We start from the raw sequence: 24,540 nt of genomic DNA on the forward strand, positions 1-24,540 counted from the left end.
CTTCTCTAATTTAAATACTGCCGCGCTGCCGCGAGCGCTGATAGGAGAGATTACAGAACATACGAGAGAAGAACAAAAGAGGGAATTAGGCTGCACGTGGCTAACGTACATTTACACGTGATTAGGAATTAATTGTAACTAATAACACTAAATGTCGTTTCTTTTATTATCCGACTTCGAAAAGGAGGAGGATACTCAATTCGATCAGTATATTTTTTCTTTTTTCTTTTTTTTTCTGCTTTTGTTCGCCGATTATTCCGAGACGGATGGACCAATTGGAACGGAACCTTTTGCATCTTCTAAAGTGGAGGCGATTAAGTGGAAAATTTGTTTGAATTGGTAGTGGAAAGGCACTGATAAATTCTTATCACTGATTTGGAACTTCGAGGAGGAATTTAAAAACACTTTCACTTGTAATTCGTGTATTTAATAAAGATATTACTCGTCGTGTGTATAATTTACAATTCGTCAATTTATTTGTTGATTGAAACGAAGCTGTTCACTTATACTGAACTTTACTAAAGATGAACTGGTTATAATTGGTTTGGATATTTGGTCGCTGTTATCGCCTTGATTGCTTTCACACTATTAATTCGGATTCGGCAGTTCCACATGGGAATCGGTAATCGCGGCGCTCTAGTCGCCGCTGCGACTGTTAATCTTTAAAATGTTGGTGAAGTCGCTAACGGCGCTCTCGTTCGTTATCGACCGAGAGCATTAGAATTTTTGTGGTAATTTCACGACGCATCCGTGAACACGCCGCCCCCCGTTGAATGAATTCATTCAACAAGAGTGATGCAATATAGTGAACGTGATTGGAAATTACTAGTGATCGGAATGTGGAACCTTAACGATGATTATGGTGTCGGCGATAAAGGTAAGTTTAAATAATTATGTGATTACAATTTAAGAATTCGCTCGGATATACATTAACTGGTATTAATCGTGGTATCGTGAAAATATAACTACGCATTACTATTTGGCGTCGTAGATTCTGTGACTTCGGCGTTGATCGCGATCGGAAGGGAACATAGTTTTGAGATGGGACGTTTATATTCGGAATTCGCTGTTTTTAGTGTGACGACTCGGACGAGGCCATCGTCTCCTGGATGACACGCAGTAATTCGTCCGAGTTCCCATCGACTTGGTGGAAGGTTCTGACTACGAAGCAGAACAAGCTGACCTACTTTGGTAAGATTTTGCGTAGTTTTCCATTTCGGTCGTTGGTGTAAGGTGTGTAGATAGTCGTTGCGCCACGCTTTCCAGAATGTTTCGGTGATTTTTTGTACAAGTTGCCAGCGCGATAATCTATTGTCCCGGACATCAAATACGGTCGGTTCTGGTGACGCTAGTAACGCGGTTCCGATTAAGAAATGTCCCGGTGTCAACGTGTTGTAATCGTCGAGACAATCGGATTCGGCACAGAGCGGTCGTGAGTTAAGACATGCTTCTACTCGGCACAATAAGGTTAGCATTTCTTCAAACGTTAAAGTATGCGAGCCAATAGTGCGTTTGAGATGGTGTTTTACGCTCTTTACTGCTGCTTCCCATAATCCGCCGAAATGGGGAGCGTTCGGGGGCAAGAAATGCCATTCAACTCCGTCGGTTGCTAATTGGTTGCCAAAATCGGGGTTTTTAGTTGCCGAGCGAAAAGCAGCGGTTAACTCACGATTCGCGCCTTGAAATGTGGTTCCGTTGTCAGAATACATTGTTTTCGGAAGGCCGCGGCGAGACACAAATCGTTGATAGGCGGCCATGAACGCTGCGGAGCTATAATCGCTGACGAGCTCAATGTGGATTGCTTTAATTGTCAAGCAAACAAAAACCGCGATGTAAGCTTTGTGAGCTTTGTGACCGCGACCGGATGTTGTTCGGACCTGAATTGGGCCTGCATAATCGACCCCGGTGTTAATAAATGGTCGTTCTACTTTGGTGACTCGAGAGACGGGCAAGTTTCCCATGAGCTCGGACGGCACTACAGCTTTTTCCCGAGTGCACGCCACGCATTTATATAAAACACTGCGGATTGTAGCGCGTGCTCGAATAATTCAGTATTCGTTGCGTAAGTGTGCAAGCGTGAGTTTCGGACCTGCGTGTAACAAATTGCGGTGCGTGCTCTCAATTAATAAGGTTAGGAGTGGATGTGATCGAAGAATGATCGGTGTCTTTGCATTTTTTTCTAGTTGGGAGTTTGCTAGCCGTCCCCGTGCTCGAATTAACCCTTCCGAATCTAAGTACGGAGTTAATGAGAGGAGAGGACTTGTTTTTGGGATTGGTTTGGATGACCTTAAGGCTCTCCTCTCCTCTGGAAAGGCCTCTTGTTGCAGCCTTTTTAACCAGTACAATTTGGCTTGCTTAACTAAATTTGGAGTCAGAATTATTGATGAAGCAGATGCCTTAATACATCTCGTGGGAAGGTTTTGGTCAGGTTGACTTTTAATTCTTACGCGAAGGGTTTGGATGAAGCGAAGTAAGTATGCCGTTACTCGCAATAGTTTCGACCATGAAGAATATCGAAATGTTAATTCCCATTGATCAACACAGGTAGCCATGCTCTGGAGGCTCGACTGTTTTTCTTCAAGCGACGTGTTTGGAGACGATAAGTTCCTGTCGGTGGGCCACGAGGACGTTTTTAGCCATTGCGGACCAGACCACCATAACAGGTAATCTTTTAATTTTTGGATTGGCATTCCCCGCGAAGCGCAATCGGCCGGATTTTCATTGGTGGGCACGTAATGCCATTGCGCATGTGACACAAGATTTTGTACCTTTGCAACGCGGTTTGCCACGAACGGTTTCCATCGAGTGGCTGATTGATTCAGCCATGCGAGAGTTACGCGAGAATCCGTCCAACAATGACATTCGATCGATTGCTCTTTTAGTGCGGTGGATACAAATTTTAAAAGTTGGGCGAGAAGAAGTGCGGCGCACAACTCCAATCGAGGAATACTAATCGTTTTAAGTGGAGCGACCCGCGTTTTGGCTATTAATAGAGAGACAGTAACGGTCCCATCAGACAGGATACTTCGTGAATAAACTATCGCGGCGTAAGCTTTGGTTGAGGCATCTGAGAACCCATGCTGGCTCTGAGTTCGAATAGTTTTTGGAGCGAGTTTTCGCGGTATGGATAGTTTTTCCAATTCGGGAAGCTGAATACAGAATTTCTGCCATTCATTGAGAATGGCAGCTGGAAGAATATCATCCCAATCGCAACGAAGTGACCAGAGTTTCTGGATATAAATTTTTGCTACAATGATGACTGGAGAGATCCATCCTAAAGGGTCGTACAGTTTCGCTATCGTTGACAGGACTGTTCGTTTAGTGTTGGCTGGGTTGATTGTAAGGATTTGGTTTGAAACTTTAAAACGAAATTGATCCAAAGCGGGATTCCAAATTATTCCAAGGACCGAAATTATTTCATGAACTTGCAAGGATTTGCTGGTTGCGAGGCCGTGATCCTCTGGATTTATATCAGTGAGCAAGGCTGGGTCATTGCTGGCCCACTTTCGTAACGAGAAGCCACCTTTGGCGAGAAGCGTTGTAATTTGGTTTCGCAATTGGCGAACTGATTCGAGGCTGTCGCCACCAAAAAGAAAATCATCAACATAGGCTTGGTCCCGGATTACCGAAATTGCGTCGGGAAAACTCGATCCCTCATCCTCGACGAGCTGTTGCAAAACTCGCAAGGCAAGATACGGAGCTGGAGCAGTCCCATAAGTGACTGTGAGGAGTTGATATTCCTCAACGGCCCCAAGTGGAGAATCGCGCCAAAGAATTCTTTGGTAATCGAGGTCTTGAGGATCGACTAGTATCTGGCGATACATTTTTGCGACATCCGCCGTATAAACAAATTGGAATTGACGCCATCGAATTAATATGGAAACCAAATCTTGTTGGAGTTTTGGCCCGGTGAAAAGATGATCGTTAAGTGACGTCCCGTTAGACGTTTTGCGTGATGCATTAAAAACAACGCGAAGGCGAGTTGTGGCGCTACTTTCATGAATAACAGCGTGATGCGGTATATAATAGCAATTTCGAGTATTTGGTGGAAGAGAATTGACTTTTTTCATGTGTCCGAGAGATTGGTACTCCGCAAGGAAGGTTTTATACTCATCTGCTTTGGATGAGTCGCGACGAAGACGATTCTCTAATGAATGAAGACTTTTTAATGCTCCGGATCGTGATTCTCCTAACGGAATGGGAGGTTTGGTTTTAAATGGTAGTCGAACGATATAGCGTCCATTTGGTGCGCGGTAATGCGTGGATTGGAAGTGTGATTCGCAATTCTTATTTTCAGGAGTCAGGATCGTAGGAGTGAAAATGTCCTCAAGTTCCCAGAACCGGCGTAGATCCTGGTCGAGGTTTTCGAGGATTGAAAGGTGGTGAATTCCGACTGTGGAAGACGAGGATTCGCATTGGATCGGACCTGAGAGTATCCATCCTATCGTGGTATTTTGAGCGACAGGATTATACGCAGGGCCCTTTCTCACCCCTTGCAATAAAAGTTGGCCATAAAGATCCGCTCCAATGATGATATCAATTGGGTCCGAGCTCATCGGTTCCTTGTCCGCAAGGTTCAAATCTGCAAGGTGAGACCAATTAGCTTGTGCATGGTTTCGCGCGGGTACATACCTGGTTAACGATTTCATTATAATAGCGGTGGTTGAATATGCAGGTTCATTCGATTCAGCCGGCGTGATTATAATAGCAGCCACTTGAGTAGCATGAAAATGGTTTTCACCGATTCCGGTAATGCGTGTGTGCTGCCTAGTGCGATCGAGACGGAGCGACTGAGCTAAATGATCCGTTATGAGTGTAGCGGCTGAGCCTTGATCAAGCAACGCTCGAGCACTGATGCATCGGCCCTGGCTAGAATGTACTCGGACGCGTGCTGTCGAGAGAAGAATACTTGCATTAGTAAGTGTACCAGAAGCGACATTTGTACTTATCTCGATTTCGGTTTCGGAAGCAGCGGAGCTCGTCTGCGGTACTGGCGGTGCAACGTCCTTGGCGGTCGAAAAATGTAATAATGTGTTATGCCGTTGGTTGCATTCTTTACAAAGATGAGTGCTCTTACAATGTGCGGCAGCATGCTTGATTGAAAAACAATTTACGCACCGTTTCTGTTGCTTAATAAAATTGAAGCGATCAGATTTTGTTTTTGAAAGAAATGACGGACATTGATATATTAAATGATTTTGCCGACAGACGGGGCAGATTATTTTGGTCGACGTCGTGGAATGTGCAGATATATTTTTCGGTTTGATCGATTTATATTTTTCCGCTTCGCTTTGTTTGTCGCGTTTGGTTTCCGGTAGACTTTCTAAAGCGCGAATTCTCTTAAGCAAAAACGCATCGAATTCGTCGTAGGTGGGAAAATCGGTATTGTCGCTGAGAGTGAATTCCCATGCTTTTTGCGACGCGTGATCTAATTTTTGAGCTCCCAGAAAAACAATTACGTCACTCCAATTATCAACCGGGCGGTTTAAATTTCGGAGCATTTGAAGCGAAACGTTTATTTTGTCACGTAATATTTTCAAATCATGCGGTGTTTCGGACGAAACAGATGGTAACGAAAACAAGGTATTCAAATGGGTTGATATTAACCGACGTTTGTTATCGTAGCGCGTTGTTATTATTTTCCACGCCACTTCAAAATTGTTTTCGGTTACAGGTAGGTGACTAACGGCTTCGCTCGCTTCGCCCGCTAGCGAGGAGCACAAAAAATGGAGACGTTCAACGTTCGTTAAGGAAGCATTGTTTATCACCATGGAGGTGAAACGGTCACGGTAACTTTCCCACTCCGTGAACTTTCCATCGAAGGACGGCAATTGTATCTTTGGTAAGTGAGCCGTTTGTCGTGACGTCACTGAATTTGAAAAACTTACGTTTGCTGATGGCTCGGTTGTAGGTGTGACCTGGGCTAGCATTTCCGCCATGAAGTCCATTGCTTCCTGATACCGCTCCTCGGCCTGGATACAATGATTCTCAACGAAGTACGGTAGGCTGGACCTCGTCTTTTGATCGATACAGGCGGTGATCCTTGAGTCCAGATCTTGACTTTGTTGATACGCTTCTTTCAGCATGGTCATCCGGTTTTGGGTTGTTGCTGCGGTCATCTTGGTTTGCCCCAGCTTCTTGAAATTGGTGAGCGCTCGGTCAATTGAGCGCATGGTTTGCATTTGCTTATGCAGTAGTTCTTCGAGAGTGCTCATGGCCGTTAACGGTTTAATTTTCGAATTGTAGGTGGACGAGTACCTGGTTGATTTTCCTCGATCCCAATCCGGCTCGAAGCACCAATTTTATGGAGGCGATTAAGTGGAAAATTTGTTTGAATTGGTAGTGGAAAGGCACTGATAAATTCTTATCATTGATTTGGAACTTCGAGGAGGAATTTAAAAACACTTTCACTTGTAATTCGTGTATTTAATAAAGATATTACTCGTCGTGTGTATAATTTACAATTCGTCAATTTATTTGTTGATTGAAACGAAGCTGTTCACTTATACTGAACTTTACTAAAGATGAACTGGTTACAATTGGTTTGGATATTTGGTCGCTGTTATCGCCTTGATTGCTTTCACACTATTAATTCGGATTCGGCAGTTCCACATGGGAATCGGTAATCGCGGCGCTCTAGTCGCCGCTGCGACTGTTAATCTTTAAAATGTTGGTGAAGTCGCTAACGGCGCTCTCGTTCGTTATCGACCGAGAGCGTTAGAATTTTTGTGGTAATTTCACGACGCATCCGTGAACATAAAGTATGTCCCCCGATTGGTCCCGTTAAAAAAGCATTCTATATTTTTTCATTCCGAACGGTTTTTATTGCAAAAAACGTACTATTTCATGTACGTGCGGTGCATGTTCACTGATTATTCTGAGACGGATGGACCAATCGGAATGAAACTTTATGCATCTTGTACAGTTCAATTCCCCATTGGTCCCGTAAAAAAAAATATTTTGCATTTTTTTATTCCTAACGACTTTTTTTTCTAAATATGCGTTCGCTGATTACTCCGAGACGGATGGACCAATCGGAATGAAATCTTTTGCGTCTTGTAGGATATGTCTTCCGATTGGTCCCGTTATAAAAACATTTCGCATTTTTTTATTTCGAACGGTTTTCATTATTGCAAAATACGTTCTGGTTCAAGGAATGCACCGATTGCGATGAAAGTTTTCAGATTTCGTAGATCATTCCGCGATGATTCGATTTCCCAAAATTTATGTAACTTCTTATTGTTAATAACTATTGTTATTATAATAAAAAGCCTATTCTTTAGGGTTACCCTCCAAGGAATATACCGATCGCGATTTTTCAAACTTGTCCCTGCAAGTAAACTTCGAATACTGCTCGTTCCACTAAAAAGTGTGAAATAAAATAATTTTTAACAAAAAAAAAATCCGACTTCAAAATGCATTAAAAAGTATAAAATAATTTCCATTTCATTTATATCTGTATTCCACAGCTATTAATACAATCTACTTAATCATTAAATAATCATTAATCACGCATCCATTCCCTCATATATATATATATACCTTGACAATAGGTCGGAAGGAAGAAATAAATATTCAACCAGCGAGCGAAGTACTTGTCGTGTTCCATTGCGTATTTCTTATTCATGTAAATTGCATTAGTTGAGTTCGGCGTGACATAGAGAAAAACTCTGTTACGTGCGGCGCGCGCGCGTGTGATTGTGACGCTACTGTGTGAAAGTGTCAGCTGATATATGAATGTAAAAGTATGAAATGTGGTAGTGTGTTAGTCGAGCAATGCAACTATCGATAACGTAACGCGCGTGTGACGCCGTAAAGCCGGAAAATTTATTAAATATTTTGTGAGTTCGGAGATACGCTAGTCCCATACGGGCCCTTTCATCAGATCGCTAATATCATAGGATTTATGAAGGAGGCTAATAAAAGGTTATGTCAAAGAAAATTAGATTTGATTAAAATGAATCAAATGGTATATTATAAAAATAAAAATGTTAAAGTTTAATGGAATACATAAAATATTGAAATATATAAAATATTGGAATGTGAAGAGTATATATAATGTTGAAATATAATGTAGTATATAAAATATTGAAATATAATAATAATAGGTGTAAAATATAAAAATATAATGAAATATAATGATGCGATTAAATATAAGGAAATGCAGATTTAACTCATGAACAATTTAGTTTCGAGACACACAATTATTGGCCGGAAATAGACAAATACATGCGATCAATTACAATTTAGAATAAGGAATTTCCAATTGGAGAGACTCTCAGAATCAAAATTGGCGTAGCCAATTTTGACTACTGGAAATTCCTTGACAAAATATTCGTGAACCGACCGGAAGAGTAATGGAAACGACTCACCGGATTATGGGGAAAAATTCCGTATAGTAATCCAAATTCTCTGCCGTTTCTCTGTTGGCTGATTTCTGAAGGCAGGAGAGTAGAACGCACACACCTTCAACTATCGCACCATTACACAATTTTAACGCGTGAACTACTGCAAAGTCTATTAAACTAAAACTGCGTAAATATAAGTATTTATAAAGAAATAAAATTAAATCGAAGAATAAAATTAATGAACAAAATAATAATCGGAATAAATGGAAAAGTAAAATGAATAGACGAAGATAGAGTCTTTTGCCCTATTTGCTATTTTCGAACAACTTAGAACAAAACTTGTCTCTGAACCACTTCGCGGACCCGCCGACACGCTGTTCGCGATTGTACGTCGAAGAGTGTCGCAATCTGCACCTCTCGGAGAAGACCAGAGCGGGCCTCGTCCGAAATTGTTTACATTGCGTTGTTGTGCGCCCAACGAATTAGGCGGCGGTGTCGATGCGTAAGGAGGCGGAATTCGCTTATCGGTGGTGCAGTAGGGATATGTGCGCTCTTTTCTCTGTTTCAATCTTTCTCTTTCTAATTCGCGAATATTCCTTTACTCTTCCTGTCATACTAAAGATTTCGTTATTCATATAATAAATTTTACAAAAATTGTTTTGATCTCAACGTTATAGGAAGGAAACATGCTTTCCAAAATTATTACAGATTACTGAATTTGAAAGAATGCTAAATAAACATTTAAATTCGCAAGTTGAACTAACCGGAGTGGTGGAAATACAACATTACGGTGTTTAGTGAATTAGTAGAAAATTTGGATTATTATAATGTATGTATGAGGAATTTCGATCATTTTCGCGAAACCGATAAGGAACGTTCTAGAGTGGTCAAGATTATCGGACCACACGAATGATGTTTTCGGGTTTACATCCGGCGGTACTCAGAACCAAAGTCGACACGTGATTTTGCGTCGTGGGACCACGCTGATTTCGAGGAAGGAATTTGTTACGCTAACAATCGGAATTATGTCTGGAAAAGATAGACCATCTCGAAACATCAAAGATCGTTCTGCGCTCAATCAAGGGAGGTCCGGAATGTAAAACAAGCTATCGATGTTCATGGTTTCCGTTCGCACCTCCGACCAAGGTCAAGGGTACGACGGATCAAGATGATGGGAACAGGCCCATCAAAAGAGACAGAAAAAGGGGGGGGGAACAACATGGCTTTCGCCTAGGAAAGGATAGCTGGCAGGATCCGGCACCAACAATTCCGCCAGTCAACGCCGAAACAATTGGGACACACATGGCTTTCGCCTAAACAAATCCCAAAATGAGGGAGGAGACCACTTTCGAGAAGGCGTAGAGGGGGGAACACACATGCCGAAACAATTGGGACACACATGGCTTTCGCCTAAACAAATCCCAAAATGGGGGGGGGAAGACAGGGCTTTCGCCTAGACAAGACTCGAATTGACAACGCTGAGGACAATTCTATGATGGTGACGTTAACGACACCGCCAGTTAATGCGGAGGACAATCCAATAAAAAAAAGGGGGGTAGAACACAAGGCGAATGTGTAAAAATCTCTGTTCGGAACGTAACACTCGAATAAACTTTTATACATTAAAAGCGATCGTTCTTCGCCCGGATCCCAACAACCACCTGCTATTGGCTGTTTGATTCGCATGCAAGAGGTCCAAAAGGATATAAAGCACCGTTACGGGGCGTCTCATGCTGTATGAAATTTACTAGTATTGATAATTTACACATCATCTTGCATCGTAATTTGTATGCTAAAGAAGGCAATAACAACGTGATAAATATCTATTCACTAACACCTCTAACAATTGCACCCGAAATGAATAGATCTCCTCAAGTAGAAAGGATTCAATCCCGACCGCTCGTAGAGAATCCGACCAAACACAAATTATTTTCCAACGTCGATAGTAACGTCTCTGTCAGTAATAATAATAATAACGCAAAAAATGACCCGACACAACTGGTGAATATATATAGAAAAACAGTACCTCCTTTGAACCTAGAGAGGGAGAGAAGGATGGAAGAACTGTGTTGGTTCATCCTGTTTCCGGTTATAAAAAATGGATTCGAAGAGCATCGAGACATTTCAATAATACCACTGGATTACTTCCAAGCGCGTATTCTGAGCAATAACAAACGATTCCAGCGAACAGATTATTGGTTCATCGCATTATCTCGTTCACGGGAAACAGAAAATCAAGATATGAGCGACATAGTTTAAAAGGTCCAAATTCATAAACATTCTAATACCTGTTACAAAGATCGTAATAATCGTTGTTGTCGTTTTGGATTCCCCAGACCAATAAGTGAAAGAACGATGTGTTTCGGTCCAAATGACACACTTGCCAACAATGGATGTTTCTGCGTACTTAAGAGAACAGCAAATGAAATTATGGTGAAAAATTACAACCCAACTCTTTTAAAGCTTTGGGAAGCAAACATGGATATTCAACCATGCTGAAATGTTACAAGTGCCGCAGATTATATTGCTAAATACACAAGTAAATGCGAGCCATAGGAAACTGGAAATATTATCAAAGAAGCCGTTTTACGAGCGAAAACCGGAGCGGTATCGTCCAAGTTCAACTATTTTCGGTATCTGTGGCAATTCGGTCTCAACGTGTGGTTTCTGCTATAGAATGTGCTTATCAGTTATGCCATCTGCCCCTTAAAATGAGCTCGCGAAAAGCTGTATTTATAAATAGTTGACGGCCTGAGCAGGGATATAGAATTCTCCGATTTGAAGAAAATGAAACATCATTTTTCAATAACATATTCGATCGTTACGTAATGAGACCATACAATCTAGAGGATTTGAGTTTAGCTGAATTTGCTGTCCGATATGAAACAGTTTCAAGTGGAATGTGGACAGAAAAGGATGGAGACGCAGAACTTAGAACTGACGATGAAGAAATATTGAGGTCGAGGTTTATAAAATTAAAGGACAATACCTGAATGCGAATAAGAACAAAACCGGCTGTACTTCGTCACCAATATTATACCCTGAACAGGGATAGAGAAGGATAGTTCTATAACTTAATAGTGTGTCACATTCCATTTCGGGATGAAAGTACACCTATATCCGAAAACGAATCTGCGGAACAATGTTTCCTTCGACAGCAACATGGGTTGAAACCTTAGTTGGGTAACGCAACCAACGAACCATTGCGAATGAAAAAATGCAAAATGTTTTTCTAACGGGAGCCATCGGAAGACTGATTCGCTACAAGCATCAGTCGTACTTCAACGACTGTCTAACAGCCATGGATGCATATGTTTACACGACTCAGCTCAACTTCAGATGCTTTTGGTAGTTATTATCGGAGGGAGGTGGATACGAACAAGAGTATCCCACAAAAAGAACATTACATATAAAAAAGCGTAACGCCGAGCAGTTTAGGTACTATGTGGTACATATTTTGTGAATTTTCTAAAAAAGTAATGGATATCATGCAAAACCAGCCAAATATTGAGTTATATATATTTTTCAAAATATTTGTACTTGGCGTTTGGCTGCCTCGTTGCGATTCAACAAAATTTGTTGTACGTTATTCCAAATCTGTGAATACATTATCGACTTTATATAGCATTAAACAACTATTTATAGTAATTAACTTTGTACTAGGCCGCCATTCGCTTCGTGGCTGACGTACTGGAGCGAAGCGATTGATTTGCAGTAAATGTAACTTTAACAAAGTTGAGACACAATATAGCAATTAAAATTAGTGCTTAAGAAAACAAAACAAAACAAAACAACCCGAGTTTTAATTTACGGAATACGAATTCAAAGCTCGCGCGATAGCGTAATTCTGATTTCTCTCATAGATTTCTCTCTTTTCGTCCTTATATGAAAAGATTTTGATCTAAATAAGAGTTCATTCGAAAGAGGAAGGTTCAATGCAGGGCGGACTTGTCACCGTTTGAGTCACAAAACTCTTTTACTGATCTAAAAAGTACTTGGAATCTGTGGATGTATTTTGTCGAAGTTTACTCTACTTTGGACACTCATATTATTAGATATCAACACAATCTCGTTCAACCATGACCAGATCGCCCTGCATTGGACCTTCCTCTTTTGAACGAACTCTCACCCAGCCCCAAATCTTCTCTTATAAGGACGAAAAGTTTATTCCCGTAAACCCCTTCTTAGGCCCATTTTTGCCAGTAATGTCACCTCGCTGCATTACCTGTGTCTACCCCCTTAACATGGGTATCGGTTCCTCAAGAACACCACCGATCTCTGATTTTATTCTATATAAACACTCATAGTGACCACTGTGATCAGCTTGCAAAGAATGGTGAAAATTGATAATCCAAATTTTGAGTCAAAAAGTCACAAAAAATTCCTATCAGTCGTTTAATAGAGAAGCTTCGCTCCAATAAAGTCGATAATGTATTCGCGGGTTTGGAATAACGTACAACAAATTTTGTTGAATTGCAACGAGGCAGCCAAACACCAAGGAAAAATATTTTGAAAAATATATACAACTCAATATTTGGCTGGTTTTGCATGATATCCATTACTTTTTTAGAAAATTCACAAAATATGTACCACATAGTACCTAAACTGCTTGGCGTTACGTTTTTTTACATGTAATGTACTTTTTGTGGAATATCACAACGTTCTCAGGGCCACACTGAAATGCATTGTGTATTAGTGCAAAGAGGTGCTCCGCTCATAATGCCTAAACTACTTGGCGTTACATTTTTTTTACATGTAATATACTTTTTGTAGGATATCACGACGTTTTCAGGGCCACACTGAAATGCATTGTATATTAGTACAAAGCGGTGCTTCGCTCATAATGCCTAAACTACTTGGGGTTACCTTTATTTTTTACATGTAATGTACTATTTTATTCAATGTAAGTAATGCAATAAAACGAGAAAATAGAAGATAAAGGAAAAGAAATAATGAAAAGAATAAAAAAAATGAGAAGGAAATAATAAGTAAGAAAAAAAGATACAATAAAAGAAGTAGAAAATAATTAAAATGAATATAATATGAAACACTTACAAAGCTATGAAAAATGGCAAAAGAAACCAATCGCTACAGAAGTGTTCAGATGGATGTTCGCGAGCGAATTGCTACCGTGCACTGGATAACTTATGCGCATTAGTGAAATTCACGGCAACAGGACAGTGTCGTTCGTTGACATAAAGAAACAAAGTACAGTGATGCTCGAGTAAATTTAACCGTAAGAGAATAGATGTAATAACGAGAGGAAGTGAGATAGACGGTATAGGTATAGGTCGAGCAACGACGGTCGAGCTACGGCACTTCAAAGGGATGCCACGAGTAAAACAAATAAGCATGCAGTAAAGAAAATTTCATTTGTAATAATTTTCATCTAACCTCAATGAAAATTGCATCAAAAGATTGCTCGCAATTTTCCAATTAAAATGAGTCCAAACACGACATAAATCGGTTTAATCTTACTTTAATTGGCTATTAATGGTTGATGGTAATTTTACACTGTATATATAATTTCTCAGCAATACTCCTGAAGTTATGGCAAACAACGAAAAGCGGTCGTGGTTGCAGAAAATATTTTACATGTGCAAAAGTAAGATGATCTTGCGTTATGATACGCGTGTAAAGTAAATAGACAGACTGTTCATTATTTCCATAAGGTATGATCAGAGCTGGGTATTGTTTGAAATAATCTTGTGGTAATTTGTGTTGTAAATAAAATAATTTTTGGTAAATATTTAGAATAAGGGAGCCACCTCCGATTTCGATCACCTTGAAATATGTTGTCAAAGGCGTTATTCTGAACAACTTTTTCCTATATATATATTAGTCGGACTCTTTTAGTTTTCGAGATATTTGAGAAAATAGTTATCTTAAGGCTACATAAATTTTCGACAGCATTTTGCGTTCAATAGAGTGCCTTGTGTGTATATATACATATATCTTCTTTATGATTTTTACTAAAGTCGTTGACTCGTTGTCCAAAGTAATCAGTGAACTTGACATTTAGCATTAGACTGTACTACTAATGCCGACGGTACTTGAACTTTATCGACTCACATCTCGAAAAGTACTCAACCGAAAGAAGCTCATGGAAGTGTTTTGAAAAGCTCTCGATGTCAGCTACAAGAATATTAAATAAAAAGTGGGTGTTTCCATTTAAAATTTTTAACTTGACCTGGATAGCTCCTCCATACTTACGCTCAAGGTCAAGTACGTACCACCGTTTGATGCATCTATTGACACCCTACAATTTATGTATTAAATGTTTTTTCCTAAAATGGCTTGTTTTCGAGATATTTCACCGGTCCCGGACTTTTTCCTCACCCTGTATACTATCCGTTCATTAATCCCCACATGTGTTTTCGAAGTAATTAAGTTTGTCCCAAAGGGGTTTGGGATTATTGTCGTCGTGGGGGCGGGAATGTTTGGGGGGCGAAGCCCCCCAAAACAATAGAGAGGATCCTAGTTGCAATTTATTCACTCTTGGAAATATTGATAGTAAAGCGCGTTATTCTTTCAAATATCTCGAAAACTAAAAGAGCCCGACTATTATATGTATAGGAAAAAGTTTTTCAGAATGACGACCTTGACAACATATTTCAAGGTGATCGAAATCGAAGGTGGCTCCCTTATTCTAAATATTTACCTAATTTTTAACAAAAAAAACAACCCGACTTCGAAATGCACTAAAAAGTATAAAATAATTTCTATTTCATGTACATCTGTATTCCACAGCTATTCATACAATCTACTTAATCGTTAAATAGGATACTAAATATATTTCAAAGTTTTCGGAGGCGGCGCAAAATTAAAAACTTTTCCTCTACTAGGAAGATCCTAGTTCAAGTGTCGGCAACCAGTGACAAATGACCCATTTGATAATTTCAAGTAAACAATATTCAACGGGAATCAATATACCCATTACGAATTAACTATACTGCAGTTCACGAGTAACCGCACTTAATTCGCGCAGCTAGTGACCTACTGAGGTCTAAGGAGATTTTTAATAGTGCGTGTGATTCCCCATTACAGCTTGCTTCTTACTCTGCGTTCACATCGGTTTTTTTTGCGACAAATAATAGGAATTTCATTGTATCGTGAAACATTACAATATCATCACCGGTTATCAGTTATCGTACGTCATATATTTCTGCCCACCATTTATATGATCACAAAGTATAATAAGAAGCAAAATGGAGAGGGGAATAACACACGTTATTAAAAATCTCTCTAGACCTGGTGAGCGGCGCGGGTTAAGTATGGTCTCTCGTGAACTGCAGTATAGTGCATGTACATCAGGAGTGCTGCCAATTTCTGATACAATCGTTGCAATTACAAATGTTTTCAGCCGGACCTATAATATTTCTCTTACGACTTATTAATTACCAAGTTTGCCATACCACAATCAAATCGTTATTGGCAGCACCGTTTGTTCGGGTATTTTTAATTTTGCGGCGCCTCCGAAAACTTTGAAATATATTTAGTATCCTATTTAATGATTAAGTAGATTGTATTAATAGCTGTGGAATACAGATATAAATGAAATGGAAATTATTTTATACTTTTTAGTGCATTTTGAAGTCGGATTTTTTTTTTGTTAAAAATTATTTTATTTGCAATAAAAACCGTTCGGAATAAAAAAATGCGAAATGTTTTTATAACGGGACCAATCGGAAGACATACTCTACCAGATGCAAAAGGTTTCGTTCCGATTGGTCCATCCGTCTCGGCGTAATCGGTGAACAAAGCCAGAGAAAAAAAAAAGAAAAAATATACTTATCGCATTGAGTATCCTCCTCCTTTTCGAAGTCGGATAATTAATATTTACATTATTTAGAGTAAAATAAATGGCTACTGCTCTTCTGTTCCCATGAAATAAAGAAGATTACTTATAAAGATTATAATTTTTAAGTAAGTGAAGAAAATATTGTATTCAAAATAATTTGAAAAAGAGTGTTGTCATTTCTGTCGCAGTTTTGATGATCACCCAGCATCGTTAAACACATATGTAGATGCATAGACGACCGATGTACTACCGTTTTGAATTTTGTATGCGCCGCCTTGACGCGGCTGATACCGCGCGCCGTCGCAGTACGATCTTAACGTGTTAGAGTATTGTACGCCATGATGTTGAATCAACGCGAATATCATTAACGGCACATGTGCGTAACATAACCCACAGCGCTAACAGCGCCTCTAGCAGCAAAAATGTGTAATCCATACTGACGTAGGCATGACGTAGGTGGTAATGAAACTGATCGAAATTTATCGATGAAAAAATAATTAATATCTCATAAATAAATGCACTGATTGAGGTGTTATTGGGCTCAAAAGAAAGAGAAAGACAAGCCGAAGCAGAATGTGTTATTAGAATGAAGTTCAATTGCGTACTTTTTCTGCAACAGCAAATTATTTTTTGCATAACGCTCAAAACGCTCTGCTTCGGGATAATATACTCGGTAGAGTCTCGCTGTCGCCGGGAGACCAGCCTTCGGGCTAAACTACTTGGCGTGGAGACTCTATCGAGTCTCCTGATCCGCTTGAACGGATCCAGTAGTTATTATCGGAGGGAGGGGTATACGAACAAAAGTATCCGCTTGAACGGAACGACATTACGGGAAATTTGAGCTGTAGCTTTATTTTACATAAACCTGCAACTTTGAACGTAGGTGACATGGGTAAAAGATTATCACAGTGCATTCGTTAGGAGCTCATTCGAATGGGCAAATTCTCTGCTTTAAAATGTTCTTACGAACATGATATTACGACTATCTTTTGCCTAGATACAGCGAGTTAAAGATAAAATGGTAATTGTGCGGTTTTGAAGCATGTCGCTGAAAAGACCTGGTACATCAAAATGTTCATGAAAATGAAAAAGCAGGGGATGCATCTTAAAGAAAAAAATCTGCTCTTTCTACTGCTTCCTTACTGAATGGTCTGCGATCATTTGATCGCTTTCTAGGAGCAGTTAAACTCAGAAGGACGACTTTTACTTCAAAATTAAATAACTCAGCCAACAAAAAATCGTACAACAACCAAAAAATCCTGATCTTACATAGGAAGGTAGTCGCTTTCGATTGATACAAATGCAACGTGCTAAAAAAATTTCTTGCTGCTATGCAACGGTACAAAATTGAACAAAAACTTTCGAAGTGCTACTTATATCACTATAACTTTTATAAAATTCAACGTAGCTAAAATCTTAAAAGTGGATCTGAAAATAAAGATTTCACAGCTACAAATGATCTTTCCGTGATATCGATTCGACCAATTGTCTCAAAGTTATAACCATCTGAATCTCGTCCTATTTTTCGGGTTTGTAGAAGTGATCCCTTAATTGTTTTGTGAAGTGTATATTTTATTATTACATGCTCTACGAATTATTACAATTCCTGCTTCGATTCAAATATCGCTCATCTTCGGTTCGCGAGTAATCAACAGTACGTATACATGAGTGAACGAAAGACCAGCTTCCTGAAAGAAGGCATCATCCACGGATCCCAGGTGGACCCGGTCGTCACGCACTGTGGTGATCTAAAAGATTGCTATATTTGGACGGACTCGGGAAGCGCTGAAAGCTGCCACACAGCTGTGAGGCCCGGGACGTAACAAATTGGTGGCAGCGGTGGAATCTCACGCAACCACCGTGGAAACCAGCCATCAGGAGAATGGAGTCGTCAGTAACATCGTACGTGAGTATAAAAGATTACAGTACACGTAATATTCGTAAAGCTCAGGAAAGGTTCGTTTACGAACGTGTTTATGCGAAGTCGAATCACCGGTTTACGATCGTGTTGACGTGAGCGAGTCATCGGCGACCGAACGAACGGTTTATTACCTTGTTTCCGCCAACGAGATATTTTTCCCAATTTTGTGAATCATAGGGCCCTGTTGATGCGCTCAGGCCGCGTCAGGCGTGGCCCCTTCCATAGCGACAGGCTGTCGATGCACAGTCCCCTCTCCGAGGCAGGCTGCGCGCGCACCGTCCACACCATGCGTCCAGCTGCGCGCGCAACTCTCACATCAGAAGCGACCAGCTCCCGCCACAGTGCACATCAGTCTCCGACTAACCATTACGGTGTGAACACGCGAAAGTATACGCTCAGTAAAAATACAAAGTGAAAAGTGTTAGATTCAATTCAACAAGTAAGGCATTACTCCTACGTCATTTTAGCAAAATCCTTCTAAGATATATTAATTCATATTATTTAATTCATTTTTAGTGAAGGGTGACAAATACCAAGAGCGCTCCGACTCAGGCATTAAATATGCGATACTCGACGGGACCGCAAAGGTATGTCCATCGAATAGTTACATTTCAGTTTTTATTTTTCTACAATTATTTCATTTAAAACCATTTTTATATTAGAAGAGAAAACGTGGTCGAAGAGCCGGACGCTACGTTCAAGCAAGAAGGCGCCGCCGTGAATTAAACGTGCACAAACCCTCACGTAGCTTTGTACGAAGAATTGGCTGCTGAAATAGCGCTCATATCAACGTCAGGACGCTGCGTGCGGAGGTCCGCTGCTATTGATATTCCGAAGCGCGATTCTGCTGGAACCACAGCAACGTTCAACGACACATCCTCTTCGTCGAGTGAAAGTAAAAACCTAGAGACAATAGAAATAGTTGATTTGTGCGATAGTGACGCCGAAACTGTAATTATGACGCCGCCGCAGGCAATAGACATTTTAGATACGTCAATAGCACGGAAAGTGTTCGAACATCATGAAATTCCCGATAATATATTGTTAGATTACGCGCGCCATTCGCACGAGGATCCAAACTTTGTACCGACAAGTGTATGGAATTGGTGCGAATTTAGATTCGAGACTCAGTAAATTAAATATAAATACGTAAGTTGGATATTCAATATCATTTTCCATTTTCAAATCAATCCCGCGATAAAATGGCGACCAGTGATACCCACTCGAAAAGACAAGTGGACGAAGCCGCGCACGAGGACGAACTAGTTGCCTACGAATACAATTTAGTTGAACGCGAACGCCGCATCAAAGAAAACGAACGCCGCGTCGAAGCGGAACAATTAGAAGTATTAAACGCGCAAAAGGAATAAAATAATTTTTAACAAAAAATACAACCGACATCAAAAGTGTAAAACAATTTCTGTTGCATTTATATTAATGCTCCACAGCTATTACTAAAACCTATTTAATTGTTAAATAATATACTAAATACATTTCAACCTTTTCGGAGGACGCGCGGAATTAAAAACTTTTCTTCTACTCGGAAGATCCTACTTCAGGGGTTGGCAACCTATGACACCCCGGATACCGAATGACCCAATCATTTGAAGTTAACAATATTAAACGGTAATCAACATACCCATTGCAGATTAACTACACGTACATCACAAGTGTTGCCAATTTTTGATACAATCGTTACAATTACAAATGTTTACAGCCGTATCTATAACGTTCCGTATTTTTTCTTGCGACTTATTAATTACCAAGTTCTTCATGCGGCGCCGCAGTCAAACCGTTATTGACATATTCGGGTATTTTTAATTTTGCGCCACCTCCGAAAAGGTTGAAATGTATTTAGTATACTATTTAACGATTAAATAGGTTTTAGTAATAGCTGTGGAGCATTGGTATAAATGAAGTATCTAGAAATTATTTTACACTTTTTAGCGCATTTTGAAGTCGGTTGTATTTTTTGTTAAAAATTATCTTATTCCCCACTTATTAGTGGAATTAGTGGAACGAACAGTATTTGCAGGATGCCGTAAGGCGGTTTTCCGTTCTTAGTGGTTAAGTAAGGATCAAATACTGGTGATTAATAAAAAGGAGGAACAACGAATACCATCTTTTTTTAAATGACTTTAATTGTAGAAACTTAAATGTACTACATTCCCCCGCCCCGATCCCCTACCGCCCTCCTTTCCCTTCCCCCGCGGTATCCCCTCAGGCGCCGCGTGACTCCAGGCGCTGCTCCTCTCTCTGTAATGTAAAATTGAAATGATTAGATATGTATTCTTTAAATTATTATTGGAAATATTTGCCCTTATATTGAACAACAGAGATGTTCTGATAAGTGCAGTATTGTATTCCTCTGTACGAGGCAATAATTCGTACTATAAATGATACATATTTCGCGGTGGCTTCGCCTCATCATTTTTTATTTTAGTAGGCATCTCTTGCTCTTGACGGAGGGGGTCCTCCCTCGGTTGGTGAACTTGTTGCTGCTGAGGGAGGAGCTCCTCTCTTAGTTACTGCATTTGTTGCTGTTGTTGTTGTTGCTGCAGCTGGAAGTCGCGAAACATCTGTTGATCTGAAAGAGAGAAAAGAAGTATATATATATATATATTACAAGCATGTTCCTGAATCATGCAATATATGCATTTTCCAGAGTATCTTTTAATTTTTCTTATACTCTTTTGCCATTATTAAAGTTGAAATAATACTTACAATTGTTCTCAGATTGTTCCATTTTTTTATATTTTTTTTATCCGACTTCGAAAAGGAGGAGGATACTCAATTCGATGTGTGTATATACAATATTCTTTTTTTTTTTTAATGTATGTTCACCGATTATGCCGAAACGGATGGACCAATCGGAACGAAAATTTTGCACCTTCAGAGTATATCTCCCTATTGGTCTCGCAAAAACATTTTTGTGTTTTTTAATTCCTAACAACTTTTATCGCAAACACGTAATACTTCATTTATATCTTCCGGCGTTTAAGCTGCAGGGAATGTATCGATTGGGATGAAACCTTTCACATTTAGTAGGATGTATGCAAAAATTTATGGAATTTGTTAATAACTACTGTTATAGCAAAAAATGTATTCCTTGATGTTACTCTGCAACGAATGTATCGTTCGTGATGAAACCTTTCATATTTAGCAAGATATACAGGGTGTCACGCGACTACCTCGTCACCCGAAGAAGGATGATTGCTAAGGTGATTCTAAACAATCTTTTTCTTTGCCAAAATGTTGGTTAAGACTTGGTTTTCGAGTTATTAACAAAAAACACCGAGCGCGTATAGCGCGTGGTCTCAGGAACTGCAGTGTCGGCTACGAAAATCGGGCCTGACGTAGGTCGCTAAGAAACGGCTTGGCACCCCATTGGCATAGCACAATAAAAAAACTGAATTGGTAGAACTTTTTTAGTCGTTGGTTAGAATGAATACGGAACCTAATCTCTTGTCGCCTGTCATAATGTATAAAAGCAAATTCTAAGGATTCTAAACAACAAATAAAAATGTTTGAATTGGAATAATTAATAAACGTTTGAATTGGAGGCTACGTTAGTGATGAAAGATTTGAAAACAATTTAAATGAAACTTACACATTCGTTCCTAAATTAATCTGCTACCCTGAAAGCGGATAATTGTCACTGGATCACAGTGTCGGTCCCAACCATTCGACGAGGAAACACGTTCGGTAGAACAGCTGTTTTCATGGTCGGGCCAATGGACTCCCCTCATTTATTGTATTTAAGTATGAATAATAGGCGAGGTATTTTCTCGTCGAATTGTTCAGAATCGACACAGTAACCTAGTGGGAATTATCTGCTTTCAGCGCACAGTGGTCCAGGAACCGGTTCTTCGTGGCCAAAATTCAATTTTTCAAGTTTAATGTTTTGAAAAAATTCTTTTACCTACAAAGTAAGAACACTTTAAAACTATAAAATCCAAAATAATTTTCATTTTGGACGATTGTGTAACCGTGTACAACATGCTGAAGTCAAAATTCCGAAATTTGGTAAATATTTAGAATAAGGGAGCCACCTCCGATTTCGATCACCTTGAAATATCTTGTCAAGGTTGTCATTCTGAACAAATTTTTCCTATACATATAATAGTCGGATTCTTTTAGTTTTTGAGATATTTGAAAGAATAACGCGCTTTAGTGTTAATATTTTCAAGAGTGAATAAATTACAACTAGGATCTCCTGTATTGTTTTGGGGGGCTTCGCCACCCAAACCCTTCGGCCCCCACGGCGACAACAATCTCGAACCCCTTTGGGACGGACTTAAGTACTTCGAAAATAAATGTGGGGATTAATGAACGGATAGTATACAGGGTGAGGAAAAAGTCCAGAACCGGTGAAATATCTCGAAAACAAGATATTTTAGGAAAAAATATTTCGTACATAAATTGTAGAGTTTTAATAGATGCATCAAACGGTGGTACGTATTTGACCTTGAGCGTAAGTATAGAGGAGCTATCAAGATCAAGTTAAAAATTTTAAATGGAAACCCCCACTTTTAATTTAATATTCTTGTAGCCGTCGAGGTTGCACGGTCGGGTTGATACCTCATTGTGTGTGTGCATGTGCACGTATTTGGTAATCATTATAGCAGATGTTCGAATTGCCTCCCTTCTACTGTTTGATAACCTCCACGCAGTACACCTTGGCTGCTGCTAATGCCGACGGTACTTGAACTTTATCGACTCATATCTCGAAAAGTACTCAACCGAAAGAAGCTCATGGAAGTGTTTTGTAAAGCTTTCGATGTCAGCTACAAGAATATTAAATAAAAAGTGGGAGTTTCCATTTAAGATTTTTAACTTGACCTTGATGGCTCCTCTATCCTTACGCTCAAGGTCAAATGCGTACCACCGTTGATGCATCTATTAAAACCCTACAACTTATGTATGAAATATTTTTTCCTAAAATGCGTTGTTATCGAGATATTTCACCGCTCCCGGACTTTTTCCTCAGTATGTCGGTATAAGCTTAATACAGTCAAATGCTAACTGTCAAGTTCACTGATAACTTCGGACATTGAGTCACCGACTTTAGTAATAAACATAAACAAGATATATGTATATATACACACAAGGCACTCTATTGAACGCAAAATGATGTCGAAAATTTATGTAGCCTTAAGATACCTGTTTTCTCAAATATCTCGAAAACTAAAAGAGTCCGACTATCATATGTATAGGAAAAAGTTGTTCAGAATAACGCTCTTGACAACGTATTTCAAGGTGATCGAAATCGGAGGTGGCTCCCTTATTCTAAATATATACCGAAAGTATATTAATTATCGGACGATTTAAAAGCAAAAGTGAAAAGGTAGAAATTGAAAAGTGTGAAAGATTTTACATATTCGCAAGAGTCTTTTACGCGGAAACGAGAACCGCAATCTCCCGGCACTCTGCCTTTTACAAGGACTTTACCGGTCAGCTAATTACTACGATTTTTCACGCGTAAACTATTGCTCGACGCGAACACGGGCTCCCCGTCACGTACCTCACGATTTTTCGACGAAGAGTGACTTGCCTCAGTCAAGCGATCGTATCGCAGGGTTCGACCCGCTATCATGGGCCCAAAGTGGGGACATCATTTGGCAAATCAGGGTACGTGTCGAAGGGGAAGGCCCGCGCGTGTTGGTTTTGTCTAGGCGCGTTTCCCGAGTACTCATCCCTTCCTGACCTTCCTTCCGACTCTGTCTATCGTACGCTATCTTTCTCTTTTTACCCCTCTAACGCGATGAATTTAGTGCATCGCAATTTCTGTACTTCTGGAATATTCGAAATCTATTGCGACCTTATTTGTTTGAATTTACTTGTAAAAGAGGCTCTTATAAATGATATTTATAAATGATATTTCGGCAACGAAGAACATTTAGCCTTTGTTAATAGATGTTAGCTTATTATATTGAATGACTAATAATGAATAACGTGAAATTATTCCGTTCTTATTTGTGTTTCGGCGGTTTACGGAAAAAGGCAATCGACATTTGTAATTATTATCAAATCGCGGATGTATGCAAATTCGTTACTGCATTTAATGGTTGTTAGTTCCGCGTACATCACTTTTAACAATTTTCGTATTTTCTAAACGTTCTACGTTTAACGTTTAACTGTAGTTCGTTGTCGATGTTTATTGCCTTGGTCGACCTTCGCCTCGAACATTCTTGAACGTCGGTCGACAAATTTCAAATCTCAGTGGTTGTCACGCAAACCTTCGCATTCCATAGTCATACAACAGTTTCATTCCGTTTCATTCTAGTTGCTTTTGATTTTAATTGCATTCATTCCTCGTGGAAGGGTCGGCTGACGCACGCTCCGCAGGTAGGAGAGGTATATTGCTCGCGAGGTAAAATAAAATCGTATTTCCCTTGTTCTGCGCGGTTAAGCGGGGAAACTTCCAAATGCATCGCACTGCTTAACCGCACGGCGAAAGATGTTGATAA

General features: G+C 39.7%; 1 long non-coding RNA gene across 1 annotated transcript; it reads left to right on the forward strand.

The window, feature by feature from the left end:
- The first annotated feature begins 18,431 nt into the window (after positions 1-18,431).
- LOC123988774 lies at positions 18,432-19,273 on the forward strand. The gene is made up of 3 exons (XR_006830296.1): positions 18,432-18,509; positions 18,587-18,657; positions 18,733-19,273. It is a non-coding gene; the product is annotated as an uncharacterized LOC123988774 (long non-coding RNA).
- Positions 19,274-24,540: the final 5,267 nt, after the last annotated feature.

The sequence above is a fragment of the Osmia bicornis genome, unplaced genomic scaffold (genome assembly GCF_907164935.1).
Source record: "Osmia bicornis bicornis unplaced genomic scaffold, iOsmBic2.1, whole genome shotgun sequence".
NCBI classification, from domain to species: domain Eukaryota; kingdom Metazoa; phylum Arthropoda; class Insecta; order Hymenoptera; family Megachilidae; genus Osmia; species Osmia bicornis.